At 37.1% G+C, this 18169-nt stretch overlaps 1 protein-coding gene across 10 annotated transcripts in view; it reads left to right on the top strand.

The window, feature by feature from the left end:
• Nucleotides 1-9838: 9838 nt before the first annotated feature.
• Nucleotides 9839-18169, top strand: part of WDR37 (WD repeat domain 37) — a 51296-nt gene continuing 42965 nt past the window's right edge. Inside the window, exons 1-3 of one of the 10 annotated variants that reach the window (XM_087916592.1) lie at nucleotides 9839-10116; nucleotides 14083-14215; nucleotides 17949-18025. The gene's annotated coding sequence lies outside the window, so the exon portion shown is untranslated. Of the gene's footprint in view, nucleotides 10117-14078; nucleotides 14216-14541; nucleotides 14684-16077; nucleotides 16210-17948; nucleotides 18026-18169 lie in introns of those variants that run through there. The other 9 variants (XM_087916593.1, XM_087916589.1, XM_087916595.1 and 6 more) reach the window with 9 other exon arrangements.

Below are 18169 nucleotides of genomic sequence, written 5' to 3' on the forward strand. Positions count from 1 at the left end.
GAGAAGAATTGGCGGATGGATAGGTCCGGTAGCAAATGGGAATAAGGATGTGGACGAGAGATTGGCCAATACGCATATTAGAATATTCACCTGTGGATCAATTTGGGAATAGGACCACAGAGGTTGCCAGGGAATGCGAAGCAACCAGAGAAATTGGGTTATTGGCAATAATTATAAATCCCATCCGAAGTTGTGGGGACACTTCAAATAAATCTGGAAAGCTGCTAAAGGAGCAGAGAGTATTATAAAGTACCTTAACAATAGTCAGTATACATAGAATAGAATTCTTTATTGGCTAAGTGTGATCTGACACACAAGGGATTTGTCTTGGTGCAAATACTCTCAGTGTACATAAAAGAAAAGATACATTCGTTAAGAATCATCAGGTACAACACTTAATGATAGTCATAGGGTACAAATAAGCAATCAAATCATACTAGGATACAGTCAATGTAGATGGTACGGATACAAGCGACAAAGTTGCTGTCATACAGTCACAAGTGGGGCAGGATGGGTGATTAGGAGTGATGAAAAGATTAACAGTAATAGTAATGCAGACTTTGTAATAATTGACAAGTGTTGATGGAATTACATTGCAGAGAGCAATTGCAGAGAGTTTTGCCAGTAAGTACAGGTAGTTCTTGACTTATAACAGTTTATTTAGTGGCTGTTCGGAGTTACAACGGCACTGAAAATAGTGACTTATGATCATTTTTCACACTTATGACTTGCAGCATTCCAACGTTCATGTGATTTACATTCAGATGCTTAGCAACTGACTTAAGTTGCAGTGTTTCAGGAGTCATTTCTGAGTCATCTACTGACAAGCAAAGAAGAGAACCCAGATCCACTTAACAACCGTGTTACTGATTTAACAACTGCAGTAATTCACTTAACAAATGTGGCAAGTCAAGTCATAAAATGGGAAAATTCACTTAACAATATTTTCACTTAATGTAAATTTTGGGTTCAGTTGTGGTTGTAAATTGAGGACTACTTATATAAGCAATCTAAATAATAAGATGGTTTAAAGACTGAAAGAAAAAAATAAATAAAACTTGAAAGGCAGGAGACATTTTGTAACAAGTGAAATCCTAATGCATACAAATCAAGGGCATAATTGCAATGATGTATTTGTTACAGAAGAATCTTGTGGTATGAAGACTCTTGGGTTTCACCCAGAACCATGTCAATATTGCAAGAAATAACATGACCGTCACATTATTAAATAGTCCATAGCAGTCCATAGCTGGTCCTTGGTCATAATAAAAGTATCTTATTAACCATTGGACTATATCAGATATAAAGAACAGAACAACATTTATTTATTTATTGAATTTATTGAATTTATATTGCCACCTATTTATGCATGGCAACTCGAGGCAGCTTACAGAATGTAAAACTATATTTTAAAAAAACCAATAAAACTAATAAAAGGAATCAAATAAATTAATAAAGTATAATAGAACAAAATCTGGGGAAAAAAATAAAAAATCACCCCCCAACTCCCACCTGACGACAGCAGATCACACGAGCTATTTGATGGGCTCCATCCCACTCTGGGTTCCCTAGGCCCACTGGCAGAACCAGGTCTTCAGTGCCTTCCGGAAGACTTCTAGAGTGGGGGCCATTCTAATCTCTGAGGCAGAGGTGGTATTCTGCAGGTTCTGACCAGTTCTGGGGAACCGGTAGCGGAAATTTTGAGCAATTCAGAGAACCGGCAAATACTACCTCTGACTGGAGATTTTACTGTATCCTTCCCTTGCCATGCCCACCAAGCCACACCCAGATTCGGTAGTAAAAAATTTAAAAAAATTTTTTTTTTTAATTTTAACAGGTAGTAAAAATTTTTGAATCCCACCACTGCCCCGGGGGAATGATATTCCACAGAAGGAGCCACCATGGAGAAGGCCCTTCTTCTGGGTCCAACAAGGTGTACCTCCCTCAGGGATGGGACCCGCAGCATTCCTTGCCTCCCCGGTCTAATGGATAGATGTGACAGGGAAGAAACAGTCCCTCAGATAACCTGGTCCCAAGCCATGAAGGGCTTTAAAAGTGACAACTAGCACCTTGAATTGCACCCGGAAGCCAATTGGCGACCAATGAAGCTCCCATAGGAGAGGTGTAAGATGTGCACACCGGGGTCTGCACAAAATCATGTGGGCCGCTGCATTTTGCACCAACTGGAGCTAACAATAAAACTTGTATTAAACAATAAAATAAAAGTCACAGCAAATTTCTGTAACACAATTTATTCCAATCAGATCCATATACAATATGCAGTTCTTAATTGTTCTGTTTTGTTCATTTAAAGGCTGTTTTATATAATTTTGGGATTCTGACTGCACATTCGATATGTTGTTTTAATGTAAGAAATCCAGTAGGCTGTTGTGAAATAACTTTTTATACCACTAATATATCACTTTCTTTGACCAAACTGTTTCAATGACACAGTTCTCTTAATTTTCTAGAATAAAAAATGTGTGAGGTCTATGGAATTTTTTTGGTGTGTGTGTGCCACATGACGCATGCTGCAACAAACATGTGCTTCTATTCCTCTGGTAGGTAACAAGCTACCTTCCTATTAGGCTAATTTAGCAGTTAATTAAGCCTTGCCCATTCTTAAAAAAAAATTAAGTGGAGTTAAATTTTGTCAATAAGTAGATCATCAGGAAATCAGCTTGGTCTAGTTAGTAGTTAAGGTACCAGGCTAGAAACCAGATGACCTTGAAGGTTGGGTGAATGACTTTGGGCCTGTCACTCTTTTTCAGCTCAACCCACCACACAGGGTTGTGTTTGTGGGGAAAATAGGAGAAGAGAATATTAGGTATGAGGGATCCTTTGTGATGTCTGAGCTTGCTTGTTTCTTACAAACCCAAACCAGGTAACATCAATGCTAGTAAGGAGTGCGGTTTGCTGTCAGTTTATATTCAGGTGGCTTGCCCTGTCACTATTGGTGGGGGTGATTTTAGAGATTCTTTAGTTGGGTTGTTTACTCTTGGCTCTTTGACAGTTTCTTGATTGGGGTATTGTTTACTTGATTGTTGTTCTGATGATAACCTTGGAATTAATCTATGCTGATCTGATTGCTGGGTCTGAGACATGCTTGGGTCTTTTTGTTCCTTTTTTGGCTGGTTGACTGTCTCTTTTGCAGAGAGTAGTCTAGAGATGTTAATGTCTATGTGTCTATTGATAGCTAATTTGCCAGAATGTCGGGCTTCTAGAAATTCCCTGGTGTTTTTGGACTTGGCCTAGTGTATGAAACTGGTTAAATCTGTCTATATGTTGTGAAATTAAAGAATTTTCAACATGTCTTCTGACTGCTAGTTGGTGTTCATGGATTCGTTCTGACAGTCTTCTGACTGTTTGTCCTTCATAGTGGTTGTTGAAGTCCATACATTGTGTGTATGTATTAAACAATAAAATAATGCCAACCAATGGGCTGGGGATCACTGATGATCTGCAGAGAAATGTCACCCCCTCCTCCCCGAGCTGGAGACGGTATCCTGAGATCTCAAATAAATAAATTTTATTTATTTATTTTTATTTATTTTTGATTTGTCAATCGCTTACAAAATAATAGGTATAAATATAAACATAGTCATGAATATAGGAAATGGATACATATAAGAAAAATAAAAAGAAACAATAGGACAGGGATGGTAGGCATGCTAGTGAGGTCAATAGTAGACAGTCTAAGGTTAAAGTTTTTGGGGTTTGGGGAAGAAACCACAGAGTCAGGTAGAGTATTCCAGGCATTGACCACTCTGTTGCTGAAGTCGTATTTCCTGCAATCAAGTTTGGTGCGATTAACCTTGAGTTGTATCTATTGTTTGATCTAGTGTTGTTATGGTTGAAGCTGAAGTATTCATTGGTAGGACATTGCAATGTATGATTTTATGTACTATACTTAGATCGGACCGAAGGTGGTGTAGTTCTAGGTTTTCTAGGCCTAGAATTTCTAGTCTGGTGGCATAAGGTATTCTGCAACAAATAAAGGAGTGGAGAACTCTTCTTGATAAATATTTCTGGACTTTCTCAACTGTGTTAATATCAGATACGTAATGTAGATTCCAGACTGATGAGCTGTATTCAAGTATTGGTCTAACAAATGTTTTATATGATCTAGTTTATATGATCTAGTTAATAGTGTGATATTACCAGAGAAAAAGCTATGTAGGATTAGGTTAACAACTTTTAATGCCTTTTTGGCTATGTAGTTAGTTTCAGTGGGCTCTAGCACTTAGATCATCAGAGATGAGTACTCCAAGGTCCTTGACAGAGTTTGGGTCATCAACAAGGTCTTGACTATTCAGCTTGTATTTTATTTTCTGATTGTTTTTGCCAATATGTAAGACAGAGCATTTATTTGTTGAGTTTTGAAGTTGCCATTTGTTTGACCATTCTGATACATAGTCGAGGTCTTTTTGAAGGGTAGCAGTATTTTCTGTGGTGTTGAATAGCTTTACATCAGCAGCAAAGAGAATGCAGTTGCTCTTAATATGATCACAGAGGTCATTTATGTAGAGTATGAAGAGAGTTGGTCCTAGAATACTGCCTTGAGGGACATCACTGTTGACAGGTACAGAATTTGATAGGATGCTCCCAATTTTGACCATTTGCTGTCTGTTTGACAGGAATGCTTCTATCCAGTTATGCAGGTGTCCAGAGATACCATAAGGTTTTAGTGTTAGTAGTAGTTTGTCGTGTACCACAGAATCAAAGTCTTTACAGAAGTCTATGTATTTTGCATCGATTGCTTTGCCTTGATCGAGTTATGTAGTCCATATGTTTTTGCAGCGTAAGAGTTGCAGATTACAGGATAGTTTTTTTCTGAAACCAAATTGTTTATTAGAGAGTAGGTTGTTTGTCTCTAAGTGGAGGATAATGGATTGGTTAATAATTGATTCCATGACTTTAGAGGTGATGCAGCATAAAGAGATTGGTCTGTAATTTTCAACTAGGCTGGGGTCTCCCTTTTTGAAGATGGGGATGACTGTGGCTTGTGGCCATAGTTTTAGCAAGAGCTGGTCCTGAAAGATTTTTCAAAGATTATGCTTAGAGGTTCAGCTATGGAAGTGGATAGCTTTCTAAAGAAATAGGCACATATTCTGTCTGGTCCAATAGATAGAAATGGTTTTAGATTGCATAGTGCTTTTTCAACAATGTCTTCTGTAAAATCGATATGTATTAGATAATTGTAGTTGTCTGTGGTTTGACTGGGGAATACTGGGTATGATCCATTGCTATTTACAAATACTGAGCCAAAGAATGTATTAAAGAGATTGGTTTTAATAGTGTCATCATTGCAGTCTTTACCATTAGGCCCTTTCAGGGGTGCGATGGATCTTGAGTCTTTTAGTTTGTTGTTTACAAAATTGTAGAAAGCGTGGGTGGAATTGGTGCGTTTTTGATGATCGGTCGGTAGGAAAATAGGGTAGGGAATTTTCGTACAGACTTTTGGGGGGATTTTCCCAGGGTCTCTGCTGCTTTCTACAGAGACCCTGGGAAAACATCAGTGAGCCACCATCAGTCAAAATTCATATTAGTGGTCAGCGGGATTTAAAATTATGAGTTTGGTGGTCCCTGAGGTCCAAAAGGTTGGCGACCCCTGTTGTAGATGACTCCTGTTTTTTCTTCATTGAATCTTTTGGTTTGCTTAGAGTATTTTGAAGGGCTTTAGCTGGCTTGTGTGTATTCTGATTCCATGTAACTGTAGTAGTCTGTGGGTGGTTTCTGAGATATTCTTGATGTATGGCAATGTATTTGTTAGGGTTTGTGTTGGTTGTGTTGTATTGGGTTGAGTCAGGGACTCTTCTGCATGGATATCAATTTTTCTGGGATAATTGTATAGATGTTCAATTTCCTTTTTCTGCTGTTCTGAGTTGCTGCAGTTCAGGCTTGTCTAAATAAACAATATCCCAATCAAGAAACTGCCAAAGAGCCAACAGTAAACAGCCCAATCAAAGAATTTCTAAGAAACCAACACTGACAAGACAAGCCACTAGAATATAAACTGATGGCAAACTGCAGACTAGCTCTGGTGATATTATCTAGGTTGGGTAATGAAACGTCTGCAAGAAAACAAGCCAGCTCAGAGAGCACAAGGACCCCTCATTTCAACTCTGAGCTACAAATATTCTCCTTTAATGGGAATGTTAGGTATGTTTGCTGCTTTCAGTTATTTATAAAAAAAGACAAGTAATTCTTAAATGTGATAAATAAATAAAAATAAAGATGGGATAAAAATAAATAAATAAATGCCCAGATCTATAGGCCAGAGTAGAAAAATTTTAAAAGGGCAGTGACAAATTACTTTTGTATTGTTAACAAGAGCAACAACTTCTCCATGAAATCACCAAAGGATAATTCCAGTCCTTGCTTCAATTATGAAAAACAACCACTGGAAGATAATATATATACCACCCTGACACAGAGGTAGCTGTGGCTTCTTTGAAATAGATTTATTTATTTCATTTATATATTTGTTAGATTTGTTGGTATTCTTGAGTAAAGCTAGAAGATTCAAGTGGGGGGTGGTGAGTGGGCATGATGGCTTAGCAATTAAAGATGTTGAGCTTGTCAGCTGGAAAGCTGACAGCTTGGGTTTGAGACCCAAGCCCTGTGCGACAAGGTGAGCTTATGTGACTTGCTGCAACTCCCACCAACCTACCCAATCAAAATTGTACAAATGCGAGTAGATAAATAGGTACCACTTTGGTGGGAAGGTAACAGTATTCTGTGTGCCTTAGCATATCTTGACCACAGAAGTGTCTTTGAACACTGCTGGCTCCCTTGGTTAAGAAATAGAGATGAGGACCATTCCTAGAGTCGGACATAATTGGACAGGGGAAACCTTTAGAAGACACAAAAGAAATGATACTTGTGCAAATAGAGCCTTTCTTCAGTGATATTTTTTAACTATTTCTGGACACTTTGTAACACAGAAATGAAGAGTGTTATGTATGTTATGTTTGATGAAGTCGCAAAACATTCTCAGAGACTCTTCCCATCCTGCTTATCTTTATGAACTGTTGCCTTCTGGCAGAAGATACAGAACAATTAAAACTCGGACCACACGTTTTCTGAACAGTTTTTTATCCCAGAGCTATAATTGTACTTAAGAATGAACTTAAGGACCACCATCAGTGAGCTGTTGGATAGTATTACTTAGTCTGTTGTGTGGATGCTTGTGTGTTTTTAGGAGGTGGGGAATTTTGGCAGGTGGGGGTGTGTTTGGAGATTGTCATGTGTGTGCTATTTGGGTCTGGTCTCTGGGTGTTATGTGAATTTCATTGTATGTGTATACTGTGACAATATACTATGACAATAAAGAAGTATTATTATTATTGTAGGTATATATGTGTTATTCAGTGAATTAAAAACAATTGTCTTCTTTCCCCTTTGTTTTACAAAAATACAGGCAGATCTTGACTTATAATCAGTTGTTAAGTGACCAATGTTACAATAACACTGAAAAAAGTGAGTTATAACAGGTGCTTGTATCTAATGACCATCACAACATCCTCATGGTCACTTAATCATAATCAGGGGGTCTTGGTAATTAGCATGTATTTATGATGATTGCAGTGTCCCAGAGTTGTGTGATTGCCAGATCTTCCTAGCCAGTTTATCATAAGCAAAGTCAATGGGGGGAAGCTGGATTAATTTAATGACATGATTCACTTAATAATCGCAGCGATATGCTTAACAACCATGGCAGAAAAGTTTGTAAAATTGGATGCAACTCAGTTTAAAGTTGCCTCGCTTAGCAATGGAAATTCTGGTTTCAATTGAGGTTGTAAGTCGAGGACTACCTGTAGAATGTAACAGTCATTTGAAGCAAATTGGCCTTTTTTAGAGGAGTTCCTAAAATTTATTATCCTGATGCCGGACTGAGCATTGCTGAAGATTAGAACAATACAGGGAATCCTCAATGTAAGATCACAATTGAGCCCAAAATTTATGTTGCTAAGTGAGAATTTGTTAAGTGAGTTTTGCCCCATTTTACGACTTTTCTTGCCATATTTATAAAGTGAATCACTACTGTTGTTAAATTAGTAACACGGTTAAGTGAATGTGGCTTCCCCATTGACTTTGCTTGTCAGAAGGTTCCAAAGGCAATCACATGACCCTGGGACACTGCAAGTGTCATAAATATGAGTCAGTTGCCAGGTACCTGAATGTAAATCACATGACCATGGGGATGTTGTTAATGATCGTAAGTATGAAAAATGTTCATAAGTCATTTTTTTTCAGTGCCAACCGTCACTAAGCAAACTATTGTATGTTGAGGATACCTATAATATATATGCATCTGGCTTTAAAAAAATAAAAAGAAAATGTTGTTTTAAAAGGAAGCTAATGCTGACTGCAATATCTTATTCTGTCAATTACTAACTTTATCTGGATGAGCAACTTTTACAAAGATCTAGTGTTTATTGTTCCCCGAGATATTGATCATGTCAACAGTAGTTTCTCTGTACTAACAGAACAATGTCCACTTAACCTTTGTAAAAAATATTTGAAGGGAAACAGAACTAAACATAACTGCTGAAACTTGATCTGAGAAAATCTGTTTCCATACTGAAGCTGGTATTTTCACTTCAACATTGTTGGTGATAATAAGTTGACATTGAAAATTTGATCCTTTGAACCATTTTGGAATTAACTGTTTTGGAATGACTATATTTACTCATTATACTGAGGCAGATGTACAGTATTTAGACTGAGATCCCATGTCTGCTATACTTAGAAACTTCCAAGAACTGTTGTCCAATTGTAAGTTTTAACATGAGAAATTAAATACATGACTGATGGATAATTGTATTAATTACAATTAACTTTATTATAAGAGTTAATAAAATTAAAACTAGTTGAGCATTCTTCCTACACTAACAGGTGTTTGTCAAATTGAGTTTATAAAAAGAATAAAGGCAGGATAAAAATTAATCAAATATACGTAGAATAACGATTTTTAGAAGCATGCTCAACAGGATAATGAATAAAGAATGCAGTGATAGGCTATTGGAAAACCTTTTAAAAATGTTTTTATTTGGTCAGTAGCACTTTGTTGAAAAATTGGGTGCAAACTTCAGACTTTTCAGGAATTCTTAAGCTTGATGATTAAAAAATCAGGAACCATCAAGCACCATTTGATACAGATATAGCAACTAAGACTAAAAAATGTTGGAGGATTTGGGTTTGGCTAGTCTAGAGAAAAGAAGGATTAGGGTGGACATGTTAGCAGTATTTGAGGAACTGTCACAAAGAAGAGGTGGTCAACTTATTTTCCAAGGCACCAGAAGGCAAGATAAGAAGCAATGGATGGAAACTAACCTAGGAGAGAAGCAACCTGGAATTAAGAAGAAACTTCCTAAGAGTGAGGACAATTAACAAGTGGAACAGCTTGCTGTCAGAGGTTGTAGATGCTTTATCACTGGAGGTTTTAAGAAGAGACTGGACAGTCCCTTATCTGAAATGGTATAGTCTCCTGCTTGAGCAGGGGGCTGGACTAGAAGACCTCCAAGGTCCCTCCCAACTCTATTCTGATAAGATTCAGATGAAGCCTGCTTTGCACGAACTCAGTGAGGCTCTGCGGCCTTTCCCAGCAAAGGCCCCCAACACGAGCAATAACCATGAGAGGCTGGAGGACCCGCCACCTTTCCGCAATGCAAGCGGGACCGTCCCACAATCCCACCGTCTTCCATGCCCTGTCTAGGCTCTCACCGCTCAAATCACATGGTTACGCTTCGCCTTCGCGCTCTCACTCTCGCTCTCTACTACGACGCTCATCTCTATGGTGAATGGCGGATTATCGGGCTCTTCCGGAGAAGCAGGAAGTGACGTCAGGGGAGTTCTGGAGGGAGCGGTTTTGATGCAGCTCGCCTCAGGGGTTAAAAATAATAATAATAATAAAAAATATACCCACAACCGGATCTGCAGCTCACCCGCCGGCGGCGTCCTCCTCGTAATTTCCCTCCTTATCGATCTTCTTTTGCCAGGCGTCCATTCTCCTTCACCACTTTCGTGCCGTATTCCTGCCTCCGCCTTTTGGTGACCTCTCCCCGCTCCGGGTTCGGGAGCCGCCCCCTCCGTTTCTCAGCTGGGCTTCAGGTGAGCCTTCGGGGGGCGGGAGGGGGAACCCCTCCGGATTTTTGCCTTCCCTTCCCCTCCCCTTTTGCGCGGCGTGGGGAAGACTGACAGGCGAGGCTGCCGGGTCTATTTTGGGATGGGGAAAGGAGGCAACCTGAGGCGGTGACGGTGCTCTCGCACCTTTGGAGAGCCGTTGGACTACAACTCCCATGGGTCTCAACTTCTTTGCCCTCATGCCTTTGTAAGGGCATTGGATTATAGCCCTCCGTCTCTCCCATCCAGTGAGCACCCCCGCCCAATTTGGCTAGAGATGGTGGAGTTTATATTTCTTGAGCTGGGGATGATTGGACCCATAGCTTTTACCATATGGCCTTTTAGCTGATGAGGAGATTTGGGAGAACAAATATTTGTGGTTTTCAGGAGCAATTGTTCGCTTTCCTGATGATTTGGTACTAAGGTTACAACGATTCTTCATTTGGAATTTTCTTTCTCTCTTACTATCCATGTTTCAGTCTTTTCCTTGCCTGTGAGAAGAGATTAGTCTTATAAAGAAGTACTTAGGGATTTTTGCCATATATGAATGTAATGTAACTTTAGAGAGAATGAAAAAGGAAAAGGTAATTGACCCGAATATGTGTGTGTGTATGTATGTATATATAGTATGTGCATATACGTAGTATGTGTATGTATGTATGTATATGTCTATAAGTATGCATGTATGTAAGTATATAAATATATTAGCTGTTCAAAGTTACACACACATATACTACACACACACATACGTATATAGTCAGATTAGCTATTCAAAGTTAAATGAAGGTCTCCTTCCTTCCATTCTTCTGAAAAATATTTTAAAAGTACTCACTGTTATTTGAAAAAGGGTGTTAACTCAAATGCTTGCTCCAAGGCATATCCTTTATGAACAATTGAGGCAAGTTAGGAAATTAGTATTGGGTACACAGCCAATTCATTTTAGCTGACCTGTGGTATTTTAATGAGCTGATAAAATTACCAAATATATAATCTCTGTAATAAAATGACATCTTTTCATAATCTGAGGATTTGTTAAAATTCAATATCTGAATTTTAGGTAGACCCAACTGTGCAGCTCAAATAATGCTTAAAAAAAACATTATAGTACTATAAAATTTTTGGTCAGTGATAGAATATATGCTCAGTGTTCAGATGCCTCAGATTTTGCTTCTGCATTTCCTGATAAGATTTAAAAATGTTAAAATGCCAAGTTATGGTACACATTTAATTTAAAAAAATGAGTGCTATGATCACTCAATGAAATGTTTGGTTCAGATTCTTGCACTTCTTTTCTGAATTAGGGATGCTGTAAGTTCAGTGCTTTATTATTTAATTGTGTTATTTACTTTCAGTATGTATGTTTGGCATCCTCATAATGTGAAAATAAGGAATAATGAGAAATATAGAAAATTTTCTTGTTTCATATAAAAATGGATAATGGATAATATGAGAGGTATCTTTTAACTTTATTGAAATTAGTAATTACTTCATAATATTAAATATTTAGCATAGTAATTGTTAAATAAATGCCTGTTAACATTATCTACATGCTATTCTCATTATGTTTATTTCCCCAGATAAGAGTTTTATTTTGAACTACAATGATGGTCAGAATTTTGAAAACATTAAAATTAATGAAGAACCTCCTTGTGGACTAATAAATGTAACAATAAACAAACTGTCAAGATAAATAACTACAGTTATAAGTAATTTGAAGTACTATTTATTAAATGTATTTGAACTGCAGTGAAAATGACTTAATAGTTGACATAGAATTTACAATACATCAATCCTTGACTTACGACCACAATTGAGCCCCACACTTTTATTGCTAAGCGAGTCAGTTAAGTTATTTTGCCCCATTTTATGACCTTTCTTGCCAAAGTTATTAAGTGAATCACTGGAGTTGCTAAATTAGTAAAACCATTGTTAAATGAATCTGGCTTCCACATTGATTTTGCTTATCAGAAGGTTGCAAAAGGTGATAATAGTGTCTCCGGGGTCATATTTTGCAACCTTCTGACAAATAACATCAATGGGGAAGCTAGATTCACTTATAACAACTATGTTACTAATTTAACAACTGCAGTGATTCACTTAACAATGATGGCAAGAAAGGTAAAATGGAACAAAACTCACTTAGCAACTTAGTAACAGAAATTTTGGGGTCAGTTGTGATTGTAAGTTGAGAACTATCTGTACTGATTGCTCAAGCTTGTGAAGATTAAGATCTTTCATCCTGAAGTAAGAGCGATCTGCTTCTAATTATTTCCTCACTGTTGTATTTATTATATTTTGGACAGTGAGATGAGTGGCATACAAATTAAATGTCAGGATTCCAGAGATCGCCCTGATTAAATCATGAGCCTCGAGCCAAACTTCAAAAAACTTCAAAGGATTTATTAGGAGTGACATACTGGCATGACCTGTATGAAGCCGACTTTGAGATACGTAATTTACAGTCACCTATGACCCTGTTTCCCTCCACCCCTCTGGGTGTATCATAATTCAGATTGTCCAGCCAAACACATCCATGGGTTGGGTGTCATCAATTATGCTGTCCAATAGAGGATTTTCGAGCCCAGAATACCTGGTTGCCTCAGTTACAATTTTGTGAGATAAGCTTGGAATATGCTTCTGAGTTCATTTGCTGGATGCTCCTTTAGGGTTTTTATCCCCTCTTTCTTATGGCAACTTGGAAACAGGCATAGGAATGTTTTACAAGTTGACATTAAATACATAAAATAAATATTTCAGTGTGCTTGTTTTTTGGTTTCATAGACAGCAAACATCTAGTGCTCCACATGTAAATACCCTTCATTAAGGCTGTCCAAAGCCCTTGACAGTCTTAGCAGAACCAGTTTGTATGACCATGGAGACACAAACAGCTGAAGAAAGCTTCCAAGTAACTCAATGAGCCTTGTAAAATATGTGGTTTCTCTAAGGCCTCCAAGGAAGATGATTTGTTTGATGCTGAGATCCATCACAAAGTACTTCTGATTTATGTTATACTGTACAACTTTATTTTGTGTAACTTGTGTCCATACGGTTCTAGTGGCATTTTATTTATAGTGCTTATCAAAAGCTCATATTAGTTTCTATGGGAGACTATGGTCCTACAATATGCACAGTGCTTACTTTCAATGCTCTATATTAATATTTCAGCAGTGTGTGACCTGGGTTTTCTGTAACACTTCTTTGACTTTGCCAATTGGGTCTTATTCTAGATTAAAGTTCTTTATTATGAAGCTATTTCATCTTTTTGTTGTTGTGATGATGTTTTGGTGCTGACATTTCACTCCTGTAAAGTGTTCTATTTTGTCAGATTTTATAGTGGCTCAGAAATTATGGCCAGCATTAACAGCACAGGAGAAAATAAATTAGACTGGTAATCAATTGCTGTTCTTACTACGAATACTATTTTGCCATTAAACACATTTAAAATATATCTTGCTTTTCTTTCACTTTTGCATTGGTTGTCACTCTCTTCAACTCAAGTGTACCTGGCTCAATCTTGTCTTTTAGCCATGTGTGAAGTGGAAGAGAGAGAATTTACTTGAGTAGGCATCATGGATAACATATGTTCAGTGCTATTTCCAGCATTTTTTCTTTACTTAATATAAACTTGTAAATCATATCTGTCAGTGAATTAAGTATAGTGCCAGCTCCTTTGTGAGATCACTTTTGGCACAGTGTTTTGAAATGTTATCTTTTATCTGTATTATGACAAATCTATTTAAACACATGAGGACTTTGCTAACTACACACAGATGAAATGTCATATAAACATTTGTAAAATAAACGTTAACATTCTTCAAATGTGCTTGAATTGCCTTTCCATGAGATAAAGCTGCTAAACCAATATTATTAAATTGGCAATAGAGTCAATGTTAAAAAGCATTGTAAAAAAAGTTGTGGTAATTCACTGTTTGCTCTTTTTTTCTGCCTAGAAAGATAGGAATGCAGATTTCTAGAAGAGAGGAATTAAGTTGGAACTCTCCACCTAGCACTCCAGATTGTAATTGAACCCCCATTTTGTGATTACTGTAAAAGTTGGTGGCTCATTTGTTACAGAAATTTAACTACGGTATGTGGAAGGTCTAATTTCTTAGTGATTGTTTATTTAAATGATTAAAAAAAATTCCTTGAGCGTTTACTTAATGTCAGTTATAGTCATGGTCAATTTATTAGACAGCAAATAGAGTTTCTACAAACAAACAAAAGTCCACTGCTTAACTAATCTGAAATGTTTAGTAAACCGTTGCCGCACTTCAGTGTGCTGATTGGCATTTTGCAACTGGTGTCAAGTCATATGGTTGTAACTGAATTAGTGTTGTGTAGTTATACCTTGGAAAATCATTTGCTGTTGTCTTTGTTGAGAAAGGCTAACTGTGCTCACCCTTTTAAAAGTGATCCTTTCCCACTAAGGCTCCCATAAATATCTTCATTTCTCAAATGCCAACCAAAATGGGATGTTGGCTAGGAATTCAGGGATTCAACAATCTTTTAGGTACCAAACTGGAAAAGGAAGCTCTATAACTTCCAATGCATTCAGGTGAGAGAAAAATATTGCTGAACAACTGATTATTTGATTAGCAGAATCAATTTTATTGTAGAAGTTCTGGCAAATTGTTGAAGAACTAGTTTATCTAGATTGATTTGCAATCCTCATTCTTTTTCAGAGTATGCAATTGTATATAACATTTTTCACTGTTAGGACCAGGCAGCTGAGGAATTCTGGCAGTTAAAGTCCACATAGTTTAAAGTTTCTGAAGTTGAGAAATACTGGCTTAGACCATAAAAGGAGTTGATTTTTTTAAGGTCCAGAAGACTCTCCAAAGGTCTTCTGCTTTTACTGCAGAGTGTAGCTCAGCTTCCCTCTGAAAATCTTGTTATCTTTCATGTTGCATTAAGGATGCAACATTTTAAAAAGCAAATTGCATCCTTTTATTCCAGCATGTCTTTTGAAAGTGTAATTTTATAATAATTCTATTTGAAATTTAGGTCCAAAATCACAGTTTGAAACAGAAAAGAATAGAAATTTTGTCTCAGTTTGCATATTCATTCTACTACTTTTCCTATTTTTATGTAATTTTCAAGGAACAAGAAAGGAAGCTGGCTGCTTTAGTCATCCTTTCCGTGTTCTGACACTTCTGGCAACCAAAGATAGTCTGTTAGCTTTCAGATCAGATATGCCAGTGGAATTCCCCCTCCCTCTTTTCATTACATAACACATTCTCACTGTCAAACCTCTGATAAGCAAGATTATGAGAATACCAGCTATTTCTGTGTTAGGTAATTTAAGAGGGAAACCTTAGAGCACCATTGCTAGAGTTTTGAGCTTGATCTTGTTATTCATGGAACATTTAAAGCAAATTGATTATACTTTACTTGAATATAGAAAGCATTCATCAAGAAATGATATATAATTATCAATTGTTTATTTTGTTATTGTGCAGAATACTTTTCTAGTTCATGTGTAAAATGTATCAATATGTGAATTATTTAAAGTGAGTGATTTTCTATCATGCACTTGATCTATTTTTATATAAATGAATTGCACTTGTGAGTGTTTGAAAAGGAATTTATAGCTGACCATGGGGATAGGGAAAAGATGAACAAGCCATTAAAAGTGACTTGCAAAAGAAAAAATATACAGTTCTTACATCAGAGCCAAGATAAACTCTTAATTTTACTTCCGTAAGATGGGACAAAGAAACTTCAAGATAATTCTACTTTAGTACAATTAAAAAATACTCCTAAATCCTATCATGTCTATTTCTTGATGTGGCCTACCTTAACAGTATTTAAAGAATCATATGCTGACATATTCAAGAAAATATAATGCTAAATCAGAGTGTCTGTATCATTTTGGGTGGAGAGTTGCTGGATTCTCATCTGATAATGCTAAAAAGTTACTTACTTGATTTGTATTCTGCCATTCTTAAGGGCTCTGAGCAGTTCACAAAACATCTAAAGAAGGAGCCTCCCAACAAAAAAAAATAATAAACCCACCCAAGAAGAAGAATTGAAAAAAACCCTCATTCAATACCACCAGGGACAAAAATAAATCTTAGTCAGGTATCTGCTAATAAGTGTCACTATCCATTATTTCCATATGTGAGATAAATGGAAAATAACACTCTTAATGGCTCTTCTGAAACCCATCTGGCAATCAGATCTCCGTAGAGAAGGCGTTTGCAAAGCATAGGGCCACTGCCCTAAAAAAGAGGCCCATTTCTTATATCCTATTAGATGACATTTTTATGAAGACTAGACCTGGAAGGTATTGAGTCTATTTAATCTGATTTGATGGCCAGATGACGAAGGGAAAACATCCTGTATATAACCAGGTCCAAGGCATAGTCTTAAAAATGACAAAACCATATTGAATTGTACCCGGAACCCAACTGGCAACCAATACAGCTTCCAATACAGTGGGAACGGGGGGTTGTTTGTCACCTGAATATAATGGGAAACAGCCATAGCCATTCTGAATGCCAAAATTAAGGATAGCACTCTGAGAAGTGCATTACTGCAATCCAAATGAGAGGTACCTAGAACATTAATTACTCTGAACAGGGCTTCCTAGTGTACTGTACATTCAAGAGGACTCCCATGTTTGTTGATTACCTTTGAGCAGATTAGTACAACTAGATTCAGAATCAAATATGGTATTGGATTTATTTCATTTATAAACTCAAAGCCAATGTTTTCTTCTTATCCAGAGCTAGCAATTTCTAGGTACTGGGTTAGCATGTCATCTGTTTGGTCCAGATCTGGCACCAGCCATAGTCCCGGGAGAGAATAAGTTGACGTCTATTAAGATTTGTAGGCATCTAGAGACATTACTCCACACAAAATGATTTATCTGCTTATTGGTGGAGCAGGTCTCTAGATGTGGTTCACATACATCCAAAAGTTGCCTATATATACTTAAATATTTTGGGAAAATAGTTCCAGGCGACAAAAAGAAACATCGTTTGGGTTCTTGAAAGAAGAATTGTAGTTCCAATGTACTATTAGTTAATTAGAAAAAAATACCATTGTTTGTGTGAGTCAGTGTCATTCAGATGAACATAAATATTTTAATCTCTCTTGCCATATCAGACATGGTGTATATTTTGAGGGAGCAATAGTGGAATGAAGATAGAAATCTGGTTAAAGCTTCACAGTAAAGTGTTTTATACAACTGCATCTAGTAGAGTCAGTAGGGCAGAGCAATAGAAGTTTTTCATAAATTAAGGTTTTACTCCATCTTCAGCCACATAAACTCCCTTTGGAATAGGTACTTCCTCAGGCCAATTTACCTCACAGGATAATTTTTGTGGGTGGGTGTGTGGAAAATAGGAGGAAAAGAGTAGAGAGTATGCTTCCTTTGAGGAAAAGATGAGAGGTCTTTAAAAAGAAAACAACATCCTGGGAAGTTTGCTGAAACAGAGAAGCCTTCTTAGCAGGAGTAGTCTTGCCACCTTTCCCTTCCCATATCCATTTGCTCAATCATCATAAAAACCAAAATATGCCTTTGGTAAATTCCATCAAAAGCCATAGTAGCACTCTTTGCCTGCAACAGTGTCATGAAAATGCTATTAGGTAGGGTTGCAGTTAATATCTCCTATGCCTTACGACCTGGTTGTGACACTTGGGCTATTATTAAATATTACTTCTCTGCCTGCTAGAATTTCCTACCCTACATTCATGTCAAAATATAGTGAGTTTAGATCTTTCATATGTAATGAAAGCATGTGGCACTTTGATTTAACCATGCAACTGGTTGCCATTAAACAGAATTGTATAGTCTTACAGATGTCTTTTGGCAGGCATCAATGTTGAGGTGGTCTGAGCAAGCTGAGTAAGCTGCCTGTGAAAGAGGCTTAATTTTGAGACTTACAAACTGGTAAGTTGCAAGCTTTCAATCCATCAAAAGATAGATAGACCTTAAATAGGTAGTCCTCAACTGATGACTGCAATTGAGCCTAAAATTTCTATTGTGAAGTGAAACAATTGTTAAGTGAATTTTGCCCAATTTTATGACCTTTCT

Source organism: Pseudonaja textilis, chromosome Z (genome assembly GCF_049901715.1).
Source record: "Pseudonaja textilis isolate UNSWEBS1 chromosome Z, rPseTex1.2, whole genome shotgun sequence".
In the NCBI taxonomy this organism is placed as follows: domain Eukaryota; kingdom Metazoa; phylum Chordata; class Lepidosauria; order Squamata; family Elapidae; genus Pseudonaja; species Pseudonaja textilis.